The sequence below is a fragment of the Dermacentor albipictus genome, chromosome 7 (genome assembly GCF_038994185.2).
Source record: "Dermacentor albipictus isolate Rhodes 1998 colony chromosome 7, USDA_Dalb.pri_finalv2, whole genome shotgun sequence".
Taxonomy (NCBI): Eukaryota; Metazoa; Arthropoda; class Arachnida; order Ixodida; family Ixodidae; genus Dermacentor; species Dermacentor albipictus.
This window is the reverse complement of record NC_091827.1, coordinates 133,595,119-133,618,092: the sequence shown is the minus strand read 5'-3', so window position 1 is coordinate 133,618,092 and position 22,974 is coordinate 133,595,119. Positions and strand designations below refer to the sequence as shown.

Genomic DNA, 22,974 nt, shown 5'->3' with positions numbered 1-22,974 from the left:
TGATCAGGGATGTGTTCATTCTCAGCACGTCTCAGTCGCTGATGATGGTGAATCGAAGCCTATCCTCGGGCGACTGATAGAGGGGATCATGCGTCAGGGATACTTTCAACGAGCCCCAGACATTTTAAATGATGTTGGCGCCCAGGGATTGAGGCGGCCACTCCAAGAGAGTGACGGTGCGCTCTTCCAGCAGTTCTTGCAAAACACAAGTAGTGTGGATCGGCAGCCTATCGTGTTAGAATATATAGTCGCCTTCCAGGAACGGGCCGTCAAGAATGTATGGAATCAGTACGTCGTCTGTGAGTGCCCTGCACCTTTGAGCGATGAACTTACCTTCGAGGCGTATCAGTGGGTGTCGCACAACGCTTAGTAAATACCGGCTCATTTCATGCAGTAACGATCAGATCGGCGCACTGCAAATGACAGCAGAACGCTTCCCGACAATGCGGCCAGCGCGCGCCGCCGTAGCAGACGACTCCGTTCAAGACCCCGCCCCTCGAGCACCTGCGCCTGCGGGAGCTGCTGCCGCCGCCTGACTCCAGCGCTCACCGCATCGCGATGCAGTGCGCTCCGAGTTTTCCCCTAAAGGCCCAACCACACGCGGTGAATCGTGCGCGCCTGGCTGCGCGTCACGCGTCTGCGAGGCCGTACGCGCCTGTCCTACGCGTCTAGAGAGGGCAGACGCGCAGGAAACGCGCGCGTCAAGGAGGTCTTGATCTTGGGCGTCATTTTGAGCGTACGCGACGGAAGTGGCAGCTTGTGCACTGACGTCCCGTGGGCCGCATGTACACTTCCGGTGGTTCAGAAAGGTTGTTGAAGTTTCAGAATCGTGCGGAGACGCCGGGAGTCGCTGCTGGTTTCGTGTCGATAGAGCACAGAGTCTATGGAGGCGATCAACAACGAATCACTGATCGCCTGCGTTGAGGCTCGACCTGCGCTTTGGTAGCAGGCGAAACACAAGCGCCACTAGAACAAGCACTTGACGAGGTGGTCGTGGATCGTCATACCCAACGCTGCCGAACAGGTGAGTGCTCGGAATTTTCTACGGGCGTCATAGCGGAGCAGTTTCAATCGCGATCGAGCCCGATCGCGGTCGGATTTTGTGATCACGAGTGCCTGTACCGCGCGATCTGCGTAGAACCGATCGTGATCGAGAAATTTGATCGCGCTCGATCGCCATCGAAAGCCTAGCTGCGTGGCACTGGTATAAGCTGCCTCTCTCATCAGCAGACTCGCAGATGTCGAAAACGCGTTTCATCTGTACAGATGACGTTATCACAGCGCTGCAGAAGTGATGGATGTCCCTGGGGAATAAATTTCGGCGCCTGGGAAGACGTTTCAGAAAGAAAAGAGCCGCGCCGTGCCAGTCGACGTTCACGACGACGTCATCTGGCTGTTTTTCGACCAGATGATGTTTCTGCGCTACACAATGGAGTGTAGACCGTAAGTGATCTTGAAGTTTCCATCTAAGCCGGCGTGTTAAAAATGAAACACGGGATTTTAGTGCTTTCCCTTTACCACGTTGACCGGCGATGCCGTATGTTCGTATTATAGCTGGCAATGCACCGCGCTTATGGGAATCGAATCAAAATTGTGCTTACGCAAGCACGTCCACGCACAGTATGCATTATATTCAGCTTTGTCTAATTGGCGATAAAGTATTTGTGCTGCATCGCCGCTCCGATTATCGCATATTTCGTTAAATGTGATCCGGTAAGGGGACATACAAGCAGTACAATAATAGCTTTGCATATTTATTTAGGTACCCACAAAGCCAGTTTGACTTTGCAGTGGGGAGCAGAGAAAGCAGAAAAACAGGTACAAAATAACAAGTAAAATAGCACTTAAAAAGCTAACAATGAAGCATAAGACAGAAGTACAGAGAATATCACATACAAATTAGCAGCATGAATAAAAAGAAAAGGGCTTGCATGATGCACACACGAAAACAAAACACAAAACATGCAAGTAGTTTTTTTATTCTGTGCAGTAATCCTAGAAGGCAGCGTGCAAGTCAACGGCCAGTATTTAACTGAGTATTGAATGTTGCTATATTCACGTGTACACTGGGCACTTCAATGCACAGTTTTAATTTTGCATTTTGTTGCTTGCCAGCAGTGTGCAAATCAGTGCTTCATCACAGATCCTCAAATATTGCCTAGCTTGCTTAGGGATTCATTCAGTGTCGTCATGCTGTAGGAATAAATGCGCCATAGTACTGACGACATTGTCAGCTGTGTAATTGATAATTGTTTTTGTGTCTGCTCAGCAGTGTCCTTACCTAATTATCAGCCTGCGGTTATTCTGCAGATCCCAGGTGCTGTGGTTACTGGTTTAAGCGAAGCTTTCACTATGTTTGTGGAGAACGCTGTTCCTGCTTAGCAAAATTTCCAAGGAAAGACTAGATGATCCACTTAAATACATTCGCACTGTGCAAAAAATGATTATTGAAATTACATGCCAAACCACAATCTAGTTACATTATTATAATTGGTATTTGCACTACATCCAGTACTGGTCACTCGTGCAAGACAGTAGCCAGTAGTCAGCTGAGATGACAATAGTTCAACGACTACATTAATATCAGTTTAAGACAGTAGGAGCAGCGGTGGGAAAGTCCAAAGAGGCAAAAAAGCTTGGCTGTAAGAAACCTTCTGGAAAGGTTTGCTCGCTAAGGTCAGCTTTGCTGGGCCAAAACACCCTTTACAAGGCAGATGGCAAAAAGACAAACATTATTAGACGTAACTTCCTAAATACAAACAACAAATGCACTGACTACTACGTACACAGCTTCACACTGTGTTTAGACGTACATTCAGTTAAGAAAAACAGTTTAGAACGAGATGAAGTTTACAAACAAGTGAAAGGAAAACAAAGTTACAAGCCAAGAACGTTTCAAGTAGAAAAACTAGAACAGGAGAGAGCCTTATGCTAAAGCAAGACCTAATGGTACTACTACTCTATGTTTAGAAAGTGCAAGCATAGGTCTTTCAACATGAAATTTATTAAGTGGTTTTACTGAGTAAATGTAGTGGAATGCTTCCTGCTAATTATTTCAAAACTCAAACATTCCAAATATCATGCACTGTTTTGAGCAGAAGTAATCACTAGGCTTTAGGCATGCAGATCACATAATAACTGCTTATATGCATCACAAGCAAAAACAGAAAAAGATACAAAAGCTACACTTACGCGCATGCAGAAACTGTTCATTCTGGTTGTGTAGGCAAGCCACTTTTGTCCCTACAAAACCGATTCAGAGATTCAGTGTACTCTAATAAAATCACACACTAAAACAAATGTGGACGGATTTGAGCCTTCATATATCTTCGCATCCAGATTGGTACATTATTTACACATTGACAGTATGTGCAAACCTTATTACACTCACAAGCAGGATGTCCGCCAACCTTCCACCAGTGCCCCCATCGAGTGAGGAGAGAAGTGCTGCAGACATCTTAAAGGGCCCCTGAAACGGTTCGGACAAATTTTGTAGACGCGTAGGGTACAGCTTAAGTATAACATTCGCACCACAAGTTAAGTGAAGCGTTACGTATTAATGGACCTACAAGCGATTACAAGTTACCCTCCTCCCCAGCCACGCTTTTCCTCCTCAACTCGCTCGCCGAGCGAGCGGGGCTAAGCTCCGCCTTCACTGGTCCTGCATCACGATGCGACGTCACATCGTTCACTTCCGATTGTTTTAGACCCCGCCCCCGCCCACGCGAAACCTCTCCGCTAGCCGCTTGGCTGTCGACCCCAAGCGAGAGCTATCGAAGCAGCGTGCGTTGCTAGCATTCTGTCGTAGCGCCGAACGTGTCTGGTATTCCGTTAACCACAGGCAAGCTGGTCATTTCGGCAAATGACTGAAGGCATAAACTCAAGCTGATGATGGAACATTGGGGTAGACGTACGTGAGCGGCCTGATCGGTCTGCACGGTCCAGACACTTGTTGGCGCAGCGCTTAACCAGCCAAACAAAGCGCTAATATTGCTCTAACCAAGTGTAAAACATTTTAAACATTTATAAAAACAACGTGTTGATGATTACACTCCTGCGAAAAATACGCACCAGCCGCAAAAAAAAAATACGCTTCGTTGCTGCTACTGTGTATGGTTGAGCTCTATGCCACCAGGTGGCTGCACCGTGCAGACCATTCACATTTGCCCTTCAGCTCATCTCGGCTCATCCCGTTAAGCCACAGTCAAGCGGCCAGACCCTGTCCCCTTGCGCCTATGTTTGCCCTAATACGGGACTCGCGAAACGCTATTGCGTTAGTAATCTTCCAGTGTAAAGTGACGGCCACAAACGCGGAAATCCTGGCGCCGATCGTATAGCGGCAGTCTATGGCGCAGCAGCCAGTTCGCTCGTACGCTGCCTTGCAGAGGGACACGATGTCGCAGCTTGACATATTGCCAGTCGCTACGTTTGCTGTCCACAAGGCAACAAAGTGGAATCATAGTGCTCACGAAAAGACTGAGACCAACTCTGACCGCGGAGCTCTCGTCAAAATGGGGTACGTTGTAACACAAGCAGACGACACTTGCTGTGTGCCGGAAGTGCCTAAGTGTACTGAAAAATTGTTCTTGTGCATTCCCTTTATGGTACTTTCTTTTTATAAAAACAAATTACCTAACATTCCAACTATTACGAAGATCATTTGTTTACCATAAAGTTGGAAAAATTATCGATCACGTGCCCTCGTCAGCCAATCGGATAGCTCACCCCACTAACGTCATATGGGTGATTTCGGTCATATGGGTAGGGGCGGCTTAAAATTCCGCCGGGCAGTGCGCTGCGATCGGCAGCGATGTGCATTTTTCAAACCTTATAATAAATTACACGCTTTACGCAGAGCACTTAGATGTGTAAAATATTGATCAGAAGGACCTACTCCAACGACTCAGTACGTTTGTAGAAAATCATCAAAAGCGTTTCAGGGTCCCTTTAACGAAAAATGTGCCAGTTTTCTGATCTGGCAACACTTGAAGTGCCATCACCGTCAAGTGAAGAGTCACAAACGCCAGCATCGACCCTGTCTTCGGTGTCGCATGAGTCCATGGAGTCTCAGGATATTTTGGAAGCTCTTGAATCACCGATGTTTCAAGAAGTTCGGGTTCCTGAGGATTCTGAGGCACACCATAGCAGTCCGCAGTCAGAAGCATCGCTGGCTTCAGCAGGCAGTCGTAGGCTGGATACGTTAGGAAGCATTGCTTCTGAAGCAAAGTCAAGGGGGAGGAAAAGGAAAAACAAAGATTAGAGTCAGTTAATATTGGAGGAATTAGGCAATGTTTCAAGTGCAATCAAAAGATGCAAACCACAGGACCACCTCGAACTTTTGCCGTCTCTCTGCTCAAACACATTAGAGAGGCCATGAGGATACGCATCTCGACTTGAAAATTAAATTGATGCAAGTAGGAAAGTAATTCAAAGATTAATGTTTTTAATGTATACTTCTTGTATGATAACGCCAAGAGACAATGAAACAAAAGGAAATCATTGATGAATTTAATTACTTTATATAGAAATAGAAAAATAAGGAGGAAAATGAAAGTATATGAAAAGGTAGCTTCCCATTAATGGGAGACAAACCCACAACCTTTGAATTATGCTTGCAGTGCTTTACCAGTAGAGCTGCAGCAATGGCTATCCCTCTGCAAACTTTCTTGGGCCTGTATGTGCATGTACTGGATCTCACCCTGGTAGTGTTAGCCAGTGCTACTCGTGCAAGAATACTCCAAGAGCCTAATCTAGTGCACATAAACATTCTATGAAATTGATGGTGGAATAGCCTCCAGCTCAATTGGTTTTGGTTTTAGCTCCCACCAGTGGTAAGTTATATTTTGTCCACTTTCATTTCCCTTCTCCTTGTGATGTCGACATTACAAATAAAATGGCAGTTATTTTCCTTTATGCTTTATATACGTTTCATTGTCTGTTTTTTACATTGTGTTGTATCCATATTTTCTGTGCGGTATTCAAGAATTTCATAAAGTTGATATCTGTGGGCCTGGTTGGCTGGCCATTGCTGCTGTAGAGATGTGTAAACATGTTTTACCAACACACCTACGATAAGGAAGCACTGACTTGCAACTAAAGGTTTGTTGTTGCAAGACAGATGTTTATCGCTTTCATATGTGTTTACTCATTCAGCCTGTCTTGCAGCAATGAACCTTTTTCAGTTCACCACCTGTGCATGTAGAGTTTGTGCATGCATGTAGAGATGCCTGTACATGCCTGTAAATATAAAGAAATGTACTGAACCTTCAACCAGACCCCATTGAAAATTTCGGTTATATGCTGCAAGTTGTAAAGCCTGCCGGGGTATTCTAGCAGCGCAAGCATTTTTCAAATTGTTATATTATTATTAGAAGAGGTAGCAGAAAGGGAAAAATCTTGCCACCACATAGCCAGGAGGCGAGGTTCACTGCCAACATAGACAACCTCTACCTCTCCCACAACTATCATCCACAAGCCACATTCCTTGCATTTTTTATTCTTTGTGTTCTGTGGCTCAGTTCCAGAGTTGGTTTTGCATGTTCTGCATTGGATGTTTGGCCAACGTCTTTGTACGTAATCAGTGACATTGAAGGCAGTGCGTAAATGAGACATGTATACGTATGACCCTGCTTCTCTGGCAGGAAGCAGGGCTACCTGACGGGAGCCGTGAACAGCATGTGAGCTTTAAAAAATTTCTTAAGCTGAACAAAATTTAAGAAATTTTTGCGGCTGTCGTGCCGTTCTGCAGTTTAATACTTTGCAGGCGCGATCGCCACTATATGACTTACACACCACTGCAGAGTCTAGCCGCCTCAATCCCCACACAGTAAGTCAAGGCAACGTCTTTTATGTCTTGCCGAGATGCCAAGTAGCTTGAATGCAAGTTGAAAAAAAAATTAGTACGCATGTCTCAATTGTTTGAATACTAATTATGATGACATGATTTTTCTTGACAATGATCTACATGGCTGTGGGGGCCCTTTTTGGGTGACATACGATCAAAATTCATTTGTGTAGGTTAGCTACCACCATTGTTTAATACTACATGTGCAAGCATACCTCAGTGCATGTTTTACAGGATGCGCAAGGTCAAAAGCACTGAGGTAGCTCTTGTGCGATGCCAGTCGATGGCAGTATTTTTTAGAGTTAGCCGTAACTGTTACACTGGTGATGCAGTAAGTGGAAACTTTCAGTCTCTGTGATCATGCGATCATTTTTTCTTGTATTTCTTTTCACGCGCACTGTCAGTACCATCATTACTATTTCTCGTTTTGTATCAGCATTTCGTGTCCCATTTTTTTTCATTTGTTTATGAGTTAATAAATAGTTAGTTGTGTATAATTCTGTATTCTGTGGAAAGAGAGAAATAAAGATGATTATTAATATATTATTATAATTATGTATTAGTATTTTTTATGCACGCTAATTGTCAGTCGTTTCCTACTTTCTTTTGTTTTGCTTCAATGTTTTGTGACTCCTTCCTGATTTGGCTTCGAAAAGGTGGCGGGCAGTAATATGTAAATAAAATAAAATAAATGATACATTAAATGACAAAGAAACGGTGTTCTGTATTCCTCCAGTGGCACATGATTACTCTATAGGGGCAACTGTCCTTTACCAACCTCAATGCTACAGCAAGTCGTTCTCCAGGATCCAGGGGTTTCTCGAATGTGGTGCTGCCGTGTGAGGTCCTCTGCTAAAAAGCTCAATAGCTTGTCCAAGAGCTGCGGTGCCTTGCGAAAGAACTTGTAGAAAAATCCGTGGTCATCCTGACGCATCCGTTGCATCTGCAAAAAATGTTGCATTATTGCCTGGCAGCAAGACCATGCCCTGCCCACATGCATGCGCAGGTATCAGGAGCTGTACACTTTTCACTGACACACACGTATAGCTACTTGCCATCATTAATTTTACCCCCTGCTTTGTTTATGTGCTTGAGTAGAAACAGTGGTTCGGCAAAACAGGAGTGCCAGTCAACGGTATATTAAAATCGTGCGGCCACAGCCAAGAAACTTTCGAAATTAGTCGCACAAAATTTTAACCTGCCCCCCAGGTCACAATTTAATTACATTACACTTCATATTCTACAGTCACACTTCTGAGAGACAGAAAATATAGCAAATCGTATCTCGTCTACCAGCTTCATATAAGACAACCAACACGTGTAAAAAGGTGTTCTTGAATCTATGTGCTATACTAATGGCACAAATATAACTGGCAGCTTTTTGGAGGGGTGTGCTAATACCGAAAATTAGATTTAGAATCGAATCAAATGAAGAAAAAATAGTCTGGATATCAAATAAAATATCGAATAGCAGAAAATGTATTACAAAACTTAATCCTTAAAAATTTTGTGCTAGAAAAGAGGGTGCTACACAAGCTCTGTGTAAACAGTATGGTCTACTGTTATTAATGAAGGGAGCTCCAAATAAGTACTACAGATTGTCTGTTAAAAAATTGGAGGACGCTTAAGCTTCGCCTTCAAGAGTGGAACGCGACAGCGTTCCCATCGACCCGCCAAGGGGTGTAAGACAATGCGCTACGGCGCAGGGATCACTTACGAGGCGCCCCGCATCGGACTTTGCGGCCACCTATCACACGGAGAGCGTCGAGCAACGCAGCGTTCGGCGTGGCAACGAAACGTGCGCCTGAGCAAACGGAACGAACCAAAGAACTCGGTGTCTCGGAGGGGGAAACGATCTACGCCTGCCAAACGTCGTGATCGGCACGGGCAGAGAGATAGATAGTAATCTAAAGAAGGGAACGGCGCTTGATTCTGCAACCCGCGTGGGAGCACGGCGAAGCGTCGTCAGGGGAGAGGGAGTCGAGGCCGGTCCGCGCACAGCCCCAATGCGCGCATGGTGCGCCACCTGTCGGGGCAGCACCGTACATTGAGAGGAGGGGGTCTTCTGTGTTTGCCGCAAGATGGCTCTGCGTGTGCGCTAAGCGCAGAAGAAATTTAGCGGAAACGTACTTCGCTACTCATGTAAATGCGACTTGTGTGTGTTACATGCTCATAATTACCGATATACAACGCAGTATAACTTTCTACGGCACGTTTTTAAGGCAACACCGCGTTCACTAGCGACTTGTGTGTGTTACATGCTCATAATTACTGATATACACCGCAGTATAACTTTCTACGGCACGTTTTTAAGGCAACACCGCGTTCACTAGAAGCGCGTTTGTACCGCTGTCAAGCATCGAACTCGTGGCTGAGTGGTAGCGTCTCCGTCTCACACTCTGCAGACCCTGGTTCGATTCTCACCCAGCCCATCTTGGAAGTTGCTTTTTATTTATGAAGTGCCTGCTGTGATGTATCGCTCACGGTCAACGCCGCGGACGCCGACGCCGACGACACCGGCTTTTCTGCGACACGAGCTCCTTAACGCTATCGCGTTAATAGAATCAAGCGCTTCTTCCCCTCTGAAGCTGAACAGTTAATGACCGTATGTCGTACGGCATATACGGGTTAGACAGGCGGCGGTTGAAACATCGTGAGGTGTCGTCACCACGTATCCAATATACTATCTGTATGCTTCCGGCTGCTAATCAGCCCGATCTTCGCCTATGCTTTCGCACTTTCGGAACTACACCCTGCTCTTGTCGTTCCCCCTGTTCGCGTACGTCACGTTATCGCTTCGATCGGTGCTGTCAACCTGGACGAACCTTGCACCGACGACGCGATGCTGTTCTGCGAATTGGGCGTTCGCGCGCTGCGAGTACGATCCCCGCATTACTACTTTAACCCTTTCACTTATGCGCGCACTTAAAAACGCTGATAAGTAATTGCTGTCCTAACGAAGATAAGTCCCCATGTCCAAACACTGGCTCCTAGTTCTACCACTGTAGATCATCGAAAGGAAAGAAGTTACTCACAGCCGTAAAGTCCTTCTTCTTTACGCAGTTGAAAGACTGGCCGGACCCACCAACGTCGCCGCAGAGGCCGCAGACGCTTTCTGCGCTCCCGCCGCCTTTGCAAGAGCAGCAGCAGCAGCAAAAGCTTCTTGGGGCGCTGCAAGCGCTTGATTTCGTCGGACGTGTGTTCCTGCAGCTCCGGCTTTTGAAGTGCTTTTTCCCTTTGGAACTGTGAAATTCCGCCACCTCTGGCCGCTCCTCGGAGCCAGTCCACCTGTGGCACCGAACCGAGCCATCGACGGCTCCCGGGATGCTCCCGGGGGCAAGACAGCGTCGCCTAAAGTGAGTCAGAGCGCTTTAGGCTTAGCCGCCTCATCGCGTGAACAGCGATCCCGCCAAGGCGCAATAACGCCGCGCAAGAAAGAGCAGCTGCGGCAGCAGTTAGCTGTGGAGATCATGGCGACTATTCCTGCTGCTGAGTCGGTTACCGCCACCAACGAAGAGTCGATGGAAGACGAGGTAGGGGACGCGCGAACACAGGAGTCTCTGTGCAACGCTGCATCACCGGGCGCGTCTCCAGTGCTTGCCTCGTCAGTTGCTACTGTGCAGAAGCGTGCGTGTCTGTTGAATCCAGATGCTCTCCCGGAACGCCTGTCTAACAGCCCCCCTGCATCGTGCAAAGTTGCCATCCGTCCAAAGGAAGGCTACAACATAGAAGACATCCCTACGACGACCCTTCAGAAAACGCTCGCTTCTTGCGTCACCGCGAAGGGCTTCTCAGGCTACACATATCACCGGGCCTCCAACACGGTGTCGGTGTGGGTGCCGTCCTTAGAGAAAGTGTGTGCCCTGTGCACATTGACAGCAATCACCCTTCCCAGTGGACTCGTCTTGCCCGTTCAAGCATACCTGCTCTCTGGCACGGACATCTCTCGCTACGTGGTAACAGGGGTCGATCCCGACGAACCGCCGGAAACTTTACGTGATACTTTGACTTGTGACACTCATCATGTGCTGCTAGCCCGCTACCTAGGACGTGGTCGCACATGCCTGGTAACAGTTTCAGGACCCGCTACCCCACCCAAACGGTTTATCTACAATGGGTGCGTCCTTCGACCTCGTCCATACTAAAGCCCCTGCATCTACGCGCCACCGCCGGTCAAGCTAAGTACCGCCAACCTACCCTCCTCCTTCACGCTCCTCTCCCACTCACCCCCTCAGCTTCCGGCGTGAAGCGGAACTTACGTAGCTTCAACTTCCTGTTCCGAGTAGAAGTGACGCTGTTTTTTAGCGTTGTTTACTTTCGCGTCGATAGAGAGGCTTTAATTGAACCAGCTGCGGTTGAAACTTTGAATGCGATTCCATCCGAGAACCACCGCCTATTGTAATCGGCGATCTGGTCGTGTTCGCTGCTTCGCGTCAACCTGCGACGGGTTGTGCCACGAGAGACAACGTACAGTGGAATGTAGTGCCTGGGCGCTTGGAGACCGCTCCCGTTTTTCGTGCATTTGGAAAACAGCGGCCGCAAACTAATACTTCAGCGGAATACAACAGCTTGTCCCCTTTGAATTCTTCTTGTTTTGAAGCATACATCCCCTCCAGCCAGCACGTATGGAGGGACTTTAGTGAAGGAGTTCGCGACTCCAATTTGTATGGCAGACGCATAGAGTTTATGCTGTTGATTCTGAGGTTGAACTTGTCTCGTACGATCGAAGGTAGCGAACGTCCCAAGTGCGTGCACTACGTGAAGGACTGCAATGACGTGAAGCTATGAAATATAACAAGTTCAAATTTGCGTGGAGGGCATTCAGTGACATGGTGAAAACAAGTGTGCTTTTCTTGTGCGATATGAGCGGAGGTGTGCAGTGAATTGGTGCGTGTGCGCGTGTTGTAACGCGTGCAAAGGTGGACGGCGAATTGTGTGGATGACGCGAGCAGATGCGCACTGCGAATTGTGTTAGTGTTGTGACGCGAGCGTGTACGGCGAATTATGTTCGTGTGTTGTGGCGTGAGCAAAGGTGTACGGCGAATTGTGTGTTGCAACGTGAGATTACGATGGCTATTTTTTTTTTATTGCGAGTGTTCAGGAGGCGAACACGGCAGTATTTCGGGCGGTAGGTGTGCCATACTTCTGTTGTCGCGCTTGTATCCGGCCCTGGCCTAAGCGCTAAAGCACTTCCATCTACGCGCCACCGAAGTTTTATGCCGGCAGAAGCGAGGATGGAGGGGCCTTGTTTATCCTTACTTACTCAACTTTACTCAAAGCGTCCAAATTTACGTCAGTTTAGTTATTGGTCGAAAAGACACCTACTTGTTTGGTGAAGTGGAGCAGCGTTGATTTGCTGAATGCTTTCAGAGTTATTCAAGCTTTGTGAAGTAAATGTGAAATTGGCTTATACCTACTGCTATTGCATGAACAAATACTGTGCGTTGCATGTACCACTCTGTCAACACTTCATATGCCTACATTTTGTATATATTCTGTTCGTAAAGACCAACTGTCCTCCACCTTGCAGTAAAAAGAAAGTTCATACAGGATGTACCAATACGTGCTTCTTTCATAACAGTTGCTCTCCGCACTTTGTCAGCGAAAGAGGACAACAGGCAAAGCGTGTGGGCGCAGCGTACGCAAACAAGCGCGTAGATGCACGCGAATGACGCTTGGTGGAATGGCTAGTGCGAGCAACTCAGATTTGCACCGGTTGCTTAGCACGGGCGCCTCACCATCGTCTGCAATGGGAGCGGGAATTCTCGCAGCGCAACTCCAGGAAGCGGAAACGCCGGAACCGGAAATACCGGAAGCGGAAATGCCGGAACCGGATTTGGTGTGAGGGGAAAAGGCGGCGCACACAAAGGTTGGCGCTACTTAAGAGAGCGGCGGTGGCGCGTAGATGCAGGGGCTTTAGTCCATACCACCCAAGCGTAGTATACTGTTACCAGTGCCTACGACAAGGCCACATGCGTGCATCGTGCCCTAACCCGGCTCCGGTGCAGACAAATGAGCCAAACACCTCCCAAGCATTCCGATGTGGTCTATGCAAATCCAATGACCACTCAATAACGGATCGCGCTTGCCCAACGAAACGTAAGGTTCAGAAAAGTAAACGCGGCGTTCGCACTTTTCGCCCTACTTCACATACCCAGGTCCTGTTGGTGTCTCCCAACCGCTTCGCTCCGCTAACAGAAGAGGATGAAGCCATCGAGGAAGACGACCCTTCATCATCTAAGGGGGTATCTACTCCTCAGGCAACTTACAGCGATGTTACTAGCCGGACTCGCCACAGGCATCGTGCGTGTACAACGGCCCAGGAGGAACTTCAAAAGGAATTGGGTGACATCGACCGCAACATCGAAAAATTGCAAACGGAAATATCCAAACTCAACTCTCGCCGCAACCGCCTTGTCACTGCGAACACTTCATCGACAACAAATAGGTCATCGGCGGCACAAACGCCTCATAAATGTCATTCACCAGTGCCGGCGACAGCTATTGCGTCTGTGCGTGAACCTGCGCCTAAACTCGCCTCCGACCCGGCATCGCTTCTGCGTTATGTTGTGCAACAGTTACAGGCCCTAACTGCCACTCTTGCGGAGCACTTATTATGATGGCTGCCACAATGGCCTCCAACCCGCCTTCATATGTAATTCAATGGAACTGTCGGGGTCTCGCTAACAAGGTTGGCGAGCTCCGAGAACGCATTCGCTTGGGCTCACTTCGAGCTTGGGCGTTCCTCCTGCAGGAGCAGAACTCTCTTCCTCGAATCTCGGGGTTTACTAGCTACGCAACACCTTCCATCCCAGATCGCCGTGCGTGCCTGTCGGGTGATAAACCAGGCAAAGCAGCTATATATGTTCGTACCTCCCTCGTTCAGACGGCTATACCTATGGTGACATGGTGCACTGCGTGGCAAGAGGTCGTGGCTGTAAAGGTGCAACTCTCTCAGCGTGCTGTTGTGCTTGTGTCGTGTTATGTGCGCCCTCACTCGGGACAGGCGCCCCGTCTTCGTCTAGGGTGGATCACCTGGCTTCGTCGGCATCATCCTGGCTGTCCTATTCTCATCGTCGGTGATTTCAATGCTCCTCACCGTGAGTGGGGGTAGTGTGTGTCTAGTGAACGTGGACGTCTCCTCCTTGATACTCTCACCCAGAACAACTTTAATCTGATTAATGACGTATCCATGCCTACACGACGTTGCACCCACCCACGAATGCCAGCGTATTCACCGGACCTGGCCTGGTGGTTGGGCCATCAGACAGTTACCTGGCATCGGGAACCGGACTGCTGGGGGAGTGATCACCATCCCATTCGGCTCGGCTTAGCCCCTCAGAAAACTGACCGCCTCCGTCGCCAATGTAGGGTGATCGAATGGGACAAGTTTCGTGCTTCGTTATGAAGGGACGCTCTTGCCCCTCTATGCGACCCCATCACAATGTTACAATCGGCAGCCAAAACGGCCACTTTAACGTCATGGGTCGAGGAATCTCATCCGGCGCCAGATCTTCGACTCCTGCAGCTTTGGGCACAGCGTCGCCAAGCAGAGCTTCATGCCAGCCGACACCCAGATTCCGTGGAGGCTCAACTCCGCCACCGTCAGCTGACAGCTGCAGCTAGACGCCACGAACGCCGCCTCTCACGTCAACGCTGGTTCATCATCATCATCATCAGCCTGGTTACGCCCACTGCAGGGCAAAGGCCTCTCCCATATTTCTCCGACAACCCCGGTCATGTACTAATTGTGGCCATGCCGTTCCTGCAAACTTCTTAATCTCATCCGCCCACCTAACTTTCTGCCGTCCCCTGCTACGCTTCCCTTCCCTTGGAATCCAGTCCGTAACCCTTAATGACCATCGGTCATCTTCCCTCCTCATTACATGTCCTGCCCATGCCCATTTCTTTTTCTTGATTTCAACTAAGATGTCATTAACTCGCGTTTGTTCCCTCACCCAATCTGCTCTTTTCTTATCCATTAACGTTACACCTATCATTCTTCTTTCCATAGCTCATTGCGTCGTCCTCAATTTGAGCAGAACCCTTTTCGTAAGCCTCCAGGTTTCTGCCCCGTAGGTGAGTACTGGTAAGACACAGCTATTATACACTTTTCTCTTGAGGGATAATGGCAACCTGCTGTACATGATCTGAGAATGCCTGCCAAACGCACCCCAGCCCATTCTTATTCTTCTGATTATTTCCGTCTCATGATCCGGATCCGCAGTCACTACCTGCCCTAAGTAGATGTATTCCCTTACGACTTCCAATGCCTCGCTGCCTATTGTAAATTGCTGTTCTCTTCCGAGACTGTTAAACATTACTTTAGTTTTCTGCAGATTAATTTTTAGACCCACTCTTCTGCTTTGCCTCTCGAGGTCGGTGAGCATGCATTGCAGTTGGTCCCCTGAGTTACTAAGCAAGGCAATATCATCAGCGAATCGTAAGGTACTAAGGTATTCTTCATTAACTTTTATCCCCATTTCTTCCCAATCCAGGTCTCTGAATACCTCCTGTAAACACGCTGTGAATAGCATTGGAGAGATCGTATCTCCCTGCCTGACACCTTTCTTTATTGGGATTTTGTTGCTTTCTTTATGGAGGACTGCGGTGGCTGTGGAGCCACTATAGATATCTTTCAGTATTTTTACATACGGCTCGTCTACAACGCTGGTTGGCCTGGTGTTTTTCGCTACGTCCAACCACGAGCGCCGCCTCAATTTTGAGAACGTTCCGAGCAATGGAAGTTGGTGGACGCTCTCCTGACCCGGGTTCCAGCGCGTGCCTCGCGTCTGGCAAAACCGCAGACGCCTTCGCATTTGCCATAGCGCAGACATTATTTCCCGGTTATGATACGCGGCCACCTGTGGTCTCCGCCCCATTTACGCTTCCGCCGAGTGCAGGGGCACTCCCATCAGCTCACGCTATCGCTGGGATGCAGTCTCCGTTCACGGTGGCTGAATTTCTCGCTGCAATAGACCAAGCCAAATTGAAGACTGCACCGGGTCCTGACGGTGTGACCTATGAAGCGTTTAAAAACCTAGAAGGAGCCACTTTGAAAGACGTTCTTAATTCTTTAAACGCTGCATGGCTGTCAGGAGAAGTACCGGAGCACTGGCTGCAAGCAGCTATAATCGCCATCCCAAAGCCCGGCAAACCTCATGACAACATATCAAATCTTCGACCAATTTCTCTTTGTGTACATTATGGAAATTGTTGGAACGCATGGTGGCTAACCGTCTCCAGTGGTGGCTAGACGTACATCACTGGTACCACCCGTCGCAAGTTGGCTTCCGCCCCCACCTTGGTGCAGAAGACGGCCTAGGTCACTTGTCCTCTATGGTTTTGATTGGTGGCCGATCGACCCGAGTGAGGTCCGTGCTCGGCATGGATGTGCACAAAGCATACGACCACGTCAGCCACGCTACCCCCGTTGAAGTGCTACGCTGGATTCACTTACCCGCCCACATATGCAAGTTTATTCACACCTTTCTTACATCTCGTGAATTCGCCATACGCATCAATAAGGATAATGTGGGATCCTTTCGCCCACATCGCGGTGTACCGCAAGGGTCAGTGCTGGCCCCCATACTTTTCAACATTAGCCTCCTACCCTTGGCATGGCGATTGGGCGACATTGCTGACCTGCACGCAGTCATTTATGCGGACGACATCACAGTCTGGACTGTCCACACGTCTCTCCAAATTCAAGCCACAAGGTTGCAGCTCGCTCTTACGATTAGTGATCAATGGTGTTCTTTTCTGGGACTTACGTTGTCGCCTGAAAAGACGGCTCTGCTTCCGGTCGCGAATGCGCGCGGCCGCCGTCCATTCAACACCACCCCTATCGTCCTTCTCTTGCACGGAAACAGAATTCCAATCGTCAACTCACTCCGAGTCCTCGGCCTGGACTTGTACGATTCCGGCTCCGCCGGCCCCTGGATTCGCACAGCACGTCAGAAGACATCCCAAATGCTGCACCACATCCGTAGGATTTCTCAAAAGTCAGGTGGTGCCACAACCACCATTGCCCGCCTCCTCATACGTACTGTGCTACAGCCAAGATTGATATACCAAGCCCAGTTTCACCACATGACACGAGCAGAGTGGGACCGCTTGGAATCTATCAATCGAGCAGCAGTGCGGGTTATTACGGGCCTCCCACAAATTACACCCATTCACGCACTCCAGGCCGAAGCGCAATTAAATACGATAGAGGAACTGGTCCACCAGCGTCGCCAAGCTCGTTCCGCAAAGTGCCACAATATCCCTGAAGCTGCAGCTCTTGAGAAGTATATGGTAGACGGTTCAGTGATGCCCTGCGATTCCTGCTCGCCACGACCACCATGGCTTTATCAGCAAGTTACGGACAATCGGCCTCTGACTCGCATACACACACGATCCATTGGCCACCTTAGAGAGTCGAGTATAATAGCAAATAGCCCATCAGCTACGAGTGCAAGCTCTTCGTGCAGACATGTAGCATATGTCGACGCTAGTGTGAGTGATGATCACGTCACCACGGCTATCGCTGGTCCTGAAATATTGTCAGACATCGCAACCTGCTCGTATGCTTGCTCCCCTGCCTGGCCGTCGACACAGGCGGAGCTCTTGGCAATCCGAGACGCAGTATCCATCCTCTGTCCGCTGCTTCCGCCGTCTAGGAGACACATTGATATCTTCACCGATTCCTCAGCTGCCATCCGTTGTCTGTGGCGTGTTCTGAATTCCGGCGTTTTGGCACAGGAGATTCAGGACACAGTGGAGAAATTATCCGTTACAGTACGAGTACAATGGATACGTCGCAATGCGCATCCCACACAAGCCTTAGTGGATGCAGCGAGCCACAACAAACCTTCGCGTCCACTTCAACTGGCCCCCATCTCTCCGGAGACAAGGCTCCTCGCAGAAAAAGAACACCTTCGGCGCGCCACGCGAGCACTTCTCCCACCGTGTGGCACCGACCTCCCTGGTGGCCTAGCGCGCTGGGAAGAGGTCTTGTTACGAAGGTTACGCCTCCGTGTCGCCCTCACCCCTGCGATAACCTGGTCGTGATCGGCACAGTACCGTGCCTCCATAAGCGATTCCTGCCCCTTCTGTCCCGCTCCTGTCTGCGAGGTGGACACTGGGCACCTCCTCTGGACTTGCCCTTCTCTACATGCCCTCCGCCAGAAACACCTGCTTTGCTGTGGACCACCCCCAGGTCGGCCACCAGACGTAGAAAGTTGGATCTTGGGGCCCCACCACCGGACATTGCTGGACTTCCTCCGCGAATCCGGAGTGTATTTACATGTTTAAACATTTCTTTATGCCAGAAGGCACGCTGTCGCAATAAAAAAAAACTTCTTTCTCGTGTGGTACATTGCAGGGAGAGAACGCTGATGCCGGCGAAGCAAGCGGCTAAGCAAGAGCTCAGCAGCAACGTCGTGCGTGGTCGCGCGCACGTCAGCTGCAGTTGTGAGCAAGCAGACGCTATCGTGAGTGATGTTGATAATTGATGTAGCTTTTCTTGCCATAAGGATGTATAGATGCGAACAGCGTGCATTTCTCAACTTAAAAACAATGTACTAGCTCTAACATTGATAAATTAAATAAAAATGGCTAGCCATAATGAAATTAAACATTAACTTTTCGCAAAGCCAAAGACGACCGTTTCCGCCATCGCTGAACCGCTGGTCTGTCAGCCCTGTGCTACGCGCAGCGAACCGTGCACGTGTGCGCGTATCGTGTGGCTGGCGGCCCTTCCCTTCATCACCCACGTACGCGCACGCAGACGCGTACGCTTATGTGTACGCGTAGCGAGACGCGTATCCCGGGCTGCGTGTGGTTGGGCCTTGGCCCAACCACACGCAGCCCGGGATACGCGTCTCGCTACGCGTACACGTAGCAAGGAGGATACATAAAAATTTTTCTATATCCTCCTTGACACGTAAGCGTACGCGTCTGCGTGCGTGTACGCGGGTGATGAAGGGAAGGTCGGCCAGCCACACGATACGCGCACACGTGCACGCTTCGCTGTGCGTAGCACAGGGCTGACAGACCAGCGATTGCGGAAACGTTCGTTTTTGGCTTTGAGAAAAGTTCATTCTTAATTTCATTATGACCAGCCACTTTTATTTAATTTATCAATGTTAGAGCTGGTACATTGGTTTTAAGTTGATAAATGCACGCCATTTTTATCTGCACATCCTTGCGACAAGAAAAGCTACATCAATGATCAACATCACGCGCGATAGCGTCTGCTTGCCTACGACTGCAGCTGATATCTGCGCGCGACCACACACAACGTTGCTGTCGAGCTTTTGCTTAGTCGCTTGCTTCGCCGGTTTCAGCATTCTCTTCCTGCAATGTACCACATGGGAAAGAAGCTTTTGCTGCGGCTGTTCTTGCGAAGGCGGCCGGAGCGAAGAAAGCGTCTGCGGCGACGTTGGAGGGTCCGGCCAGTCTTTCAACTGCGTAAAGAAGGACTTTACGGCTGCGAGTAACTTCTTTCCTTTCGATGATCCACAGTGGTAGAGCTATAGGAGCCAGTGTTTGGACATCGGGACTTAACTTCGTCGGGACAGCAATTGCTTATCAGCGTTTTTAAGTGCGCGCATAAGTGAAAGGGTTAAAGTAGTAATGCGGGCATCGTACTCGCAGCGCGCGAACGCCCAATTCGCAGAACAGCATCGCGTCGTCGGTGCAAGGTTCGTCCAGGTTGACAGCACCGATCGAAGCGATAACGTGACGTACGCGAACACAGGGAACGACATGAGCAGGCTGTAGTTCGGAAAGCGCGAAAGCATAGGCGAAGATCTGGCTGATTAGCCGCCGGAAACACACAGATCGTATATTGGATATGTGGTGGCGACACCTCACGACGTTTCAACAGCCGTCTGTCTAACCCGGGTATGCAGTACAATATACCGTCACTAATTCTTCAGCTTCAAAGGGGAAGAAGCACTTGATTCTATTTAACAGACGATCTGTAATACTAGTTACGAGCTTCCTTCATTATTGACAGTAGACCATATTGTTTATACAGATCTTGGGTAGCACCCTCTTGCAAAAAATTTCTAAGGATTAAGTTTTTTAATACATTTCCTGCTATACGATATTTTATTTGATATCCAGCTTATTTTTTCATCATTTGATTTGATATTCTATTCTAAATCTGCTTTTCGGTATTAGCCCACCCCTACAATAAGTTAGGGACTGCGAGTTATATTTGTGTCATTATTATAGCACATAGATTCAAGAACACCTTTTTACACGTGTTGGTTGTCTTATATGAAGCTTGTGGATGAGGTACAATTTTCGATATTTTCCATCTCTCAGAAGTGTGATTGTAGAATATGAAGTGTAATGTAATTAAATTTTCACCTGGCAGGTTAAAATGCTGTGCAACTGATTTCGGAAGTTTCTTCGCAGTGGCCGCACGATATTTCTTTAATATACCATTGACTGGCTCTCCCGTTTCGCCGACGCACTGTTTGTATTCAAGCATATAAACAATGCAGGGGGTAAGTTAATCATGGCTAGTGGCTATGCGTGTGTGTCAGTGAAAAGTGTCCAGCTCCCGGTACCTGCGCGTGTATGCGGGCAGGGCATAGTCCTTCTGCCAGTTAATAATGCACAAATTTTTACAGATGCAACGGATACGTCAGGATGACCACAGATTTTTCTACAAGTTCTTTTGCAAGACGCCACAGCTCTTTGACAAGCTATTGAGCTTTGTCGCAGAGCACCTCACATGGCAGCAGCACATTCGAGAAACCCCTGGAGCCTGGAGAACGACTTGCTGTAGCATTGAGGTATGTAAGGGATAGTTGCCCCTAGAGTAATAATGTGTGATTGCAGGAATACAAAACACAGTTTCTTTGTCATTTAATGTATCATTTATTTTATTTTATTCACATAATACTGCCCATCATTTTTTGGCAGCCAAATCAGGAAGGGGTCGCAAAACATTGAAGAAAACCAAAAGAAAGAATGAAACGACTGACAATGAGCGTGCATAAAAAATACTAATACATAATCTAGTTCATTATACACAACTAAATATTAACTCATAAACAAACAAAACCGGGACACAGAATGTTGATACAAACAAAGAAATAGTAATGAAGGTACTGACAGTGCCCGTGAAAAGAAATACCAGAAAAAAATGGTCACATGTTCACAGAGACAAAGTTTCAAGTTAGTGCATCACCAGTGTAGCAGTTACGGCTAACTTTAAAAACTGCCATTGAATGGCATCGCACAAAAGCTACCTCAGTGCTATTGACCTTGCGCAACCTGTGAAACATGCACTGAGGAATGCTTGTACATGTAGTATTAAACAAAGGTAGTAGCTAACCTACACAAATGAATTTTAAACCTATGACACCCAAAAAGGGCCCCCACAGCCGTAGAGATCATTGTCAAGAAAGGTCATGTCATCATAATTAGTATGCAAACAATTGAAACGGGTACTAATTTTTTTTCAACTTGAATTCAAGCTACTTGGCATACGGGCAAGACACAAAAGACGTTGCCTTGGCTTACTGTGTGGGGATTGAGGCGGCTAGACTCTGCAGTGGTGTGTAAGTCGTATAGTGGCGATCGTGCCTGCAAAATAATAACCAACTGCAGAACAGCACGACAGCCGCAGAAATTCCTTACATTTTTTTCAGCTTAAGAATTTTTTTAAAGCTCACAGGCTGTTCACGGCAGCCGTTAAGTAGCCCTGCTTCCTGCCAGAGAAGCAGGGTCATACGTATACATGTCTCATTTACGCACTGCCTTCAATGTCACTGATTACGTACAAAGACTTTGGCCAAACATCCAATGCAGCTCTGGAACTGAGCCATGGAACACCAAAAAATATGCAAGGAATGTGGCTTCTGGATGATAGTTGTGGGAGAGGTAGAGGTTGTCTATGTTGGCAGTGAACCTTGCCTCCTGGCTATGTGGTGGCAAGTCTTTTCTCTTTCTGCTACCTCTTCTAATAATAATAAAACAATTTGAAAAATACTTACGCTGCTAGAACGCCCCGACAGGCTTTACAACTTGCAGTATATAACCAAAATTTTCAATGGGCACTGGTTGAAGGTTCATTACATTTCTTTTTATTTATAGGCATGTACAGGCATCTCTAGATGCATGCACAGGTGGTGAACTCAAAAAGGTTAACTGGTGCAAGACTGGCTGAATGAGTAAAGACAGATGAAAGCGATAAACACCTGTCTTGCAACAACAAACCTTTAGTTGCAAGTCAGTGCTTCTTCCTTTATCGTAGGTGTGTTGCTAAACATGTTCACACACCCCTACAGCAGCAATGGCCAACCAACCAGGCCCACAGATATCAACTTTATGAAATTCTTGAATTATACCGCACAAAAATATGGATACAACACAATGTAAAATGAACAAAAGAGAAGAGCTGAGGGGCTTTGATAGGACAACAACAGACAAGGAACCGTATGGAAAGCATAAAGGAAAATAACTGTCGTTTTATTTGTGATGTCGACATCACAAGGAGAAGGGAAATGAAAGTGGACAAAATATAACTTGCCACTGGTGGGAGCTAAAACCAAAACCAATTGAGCTGGACGTTATTCCACCATCAATTTCTTAGAATGTTTATGTGTACTAGATTAGGCTCTTGGAGCGTTAGCGAACATTGTTTAACTGCGCGAACAAACGAACCACAGAGACAGCAAGGGACATGGACGGGCGCAGACTTGCAACTAAAGTTTATTCCACAACGTCCACATATAGATACACCCCCGAGATACACCACTGCGCGTGCACGAAAAAAGGCAAGATAAAAGAAAAGTAAAACCTTGTATAAGCAAAATGCGACCTACCTACGCTCGTCAATAAACCTTATCTCACTGTTGTGTAAATAAACTGAGGCGTCACTGACACATTCTTGTCTCTTCTTTCTAATGTGTACGCCTCGAGTAGCTCTTTGGCTCGGCTATCTCGGCAGCGGCACAAAATCTTTACTTCCTTCATGATCGGCTTGCACGTGCACGCCAGGCAGTGGACAGGCAGGTGCCCATTCGTTTTATTTCTAATAGACAATTCATGCTCACGCAAGCGCACATTCACACACCTTCCCGTTTGGCCTATGTAAACTTTGCCGCATGATAGAGGTATCT

The 22,974-nt window shown here is 48.0% G+C and overlaps 2 long non-coding RNA genes across 3 annotated transcripts in view; both read left to right on the top strand.

The window, feature by feature from the left end:
• The first annotated feature begins 584 nt into the window (after window positions 1-584).
• The window catches only part of LOC135911523 (uncharacterized), a 61,349-nt gene continuing 38,959 nt past the window's right edge, over window positions 585-22,974 (top strand). Inside the window, exons 1-3 of one of the 2 annotated variants that reach the window (XR_010567374.2) lie at window positions 585-1,024; window positions 1,267-1,443; window positions 3,398-3,560. This is a non-coding gene — a long non-coding RNA (uncharacterized lncRNA). Of the gene's footprint in view, window positions 1,025-1,266; window positions 1,444-3,397; window positions 3,561-22,974 lie in introns of those variants that run through there. The other variant, XR_010567373.2, reaches the window with a different exon arrangement.
• Window positions 13,358-22,974, top strand: part of LOC135911521 (uncharacterized) — a 28,624-nt gene continuing 19,007 nt past the window's right edge. Inside the window, exons 1-2 of the long non-coding RNA XR_010567372.2 lie at window positions 13,358-14,923; window positions 20,476-20,640. This is a non-coding gene — a long non-coding RNA (uncharacterized lncRNA). The remainder of the gene's footprint in view (window positions 14,924-20,475; window positions 20,641-22,974) is intronic.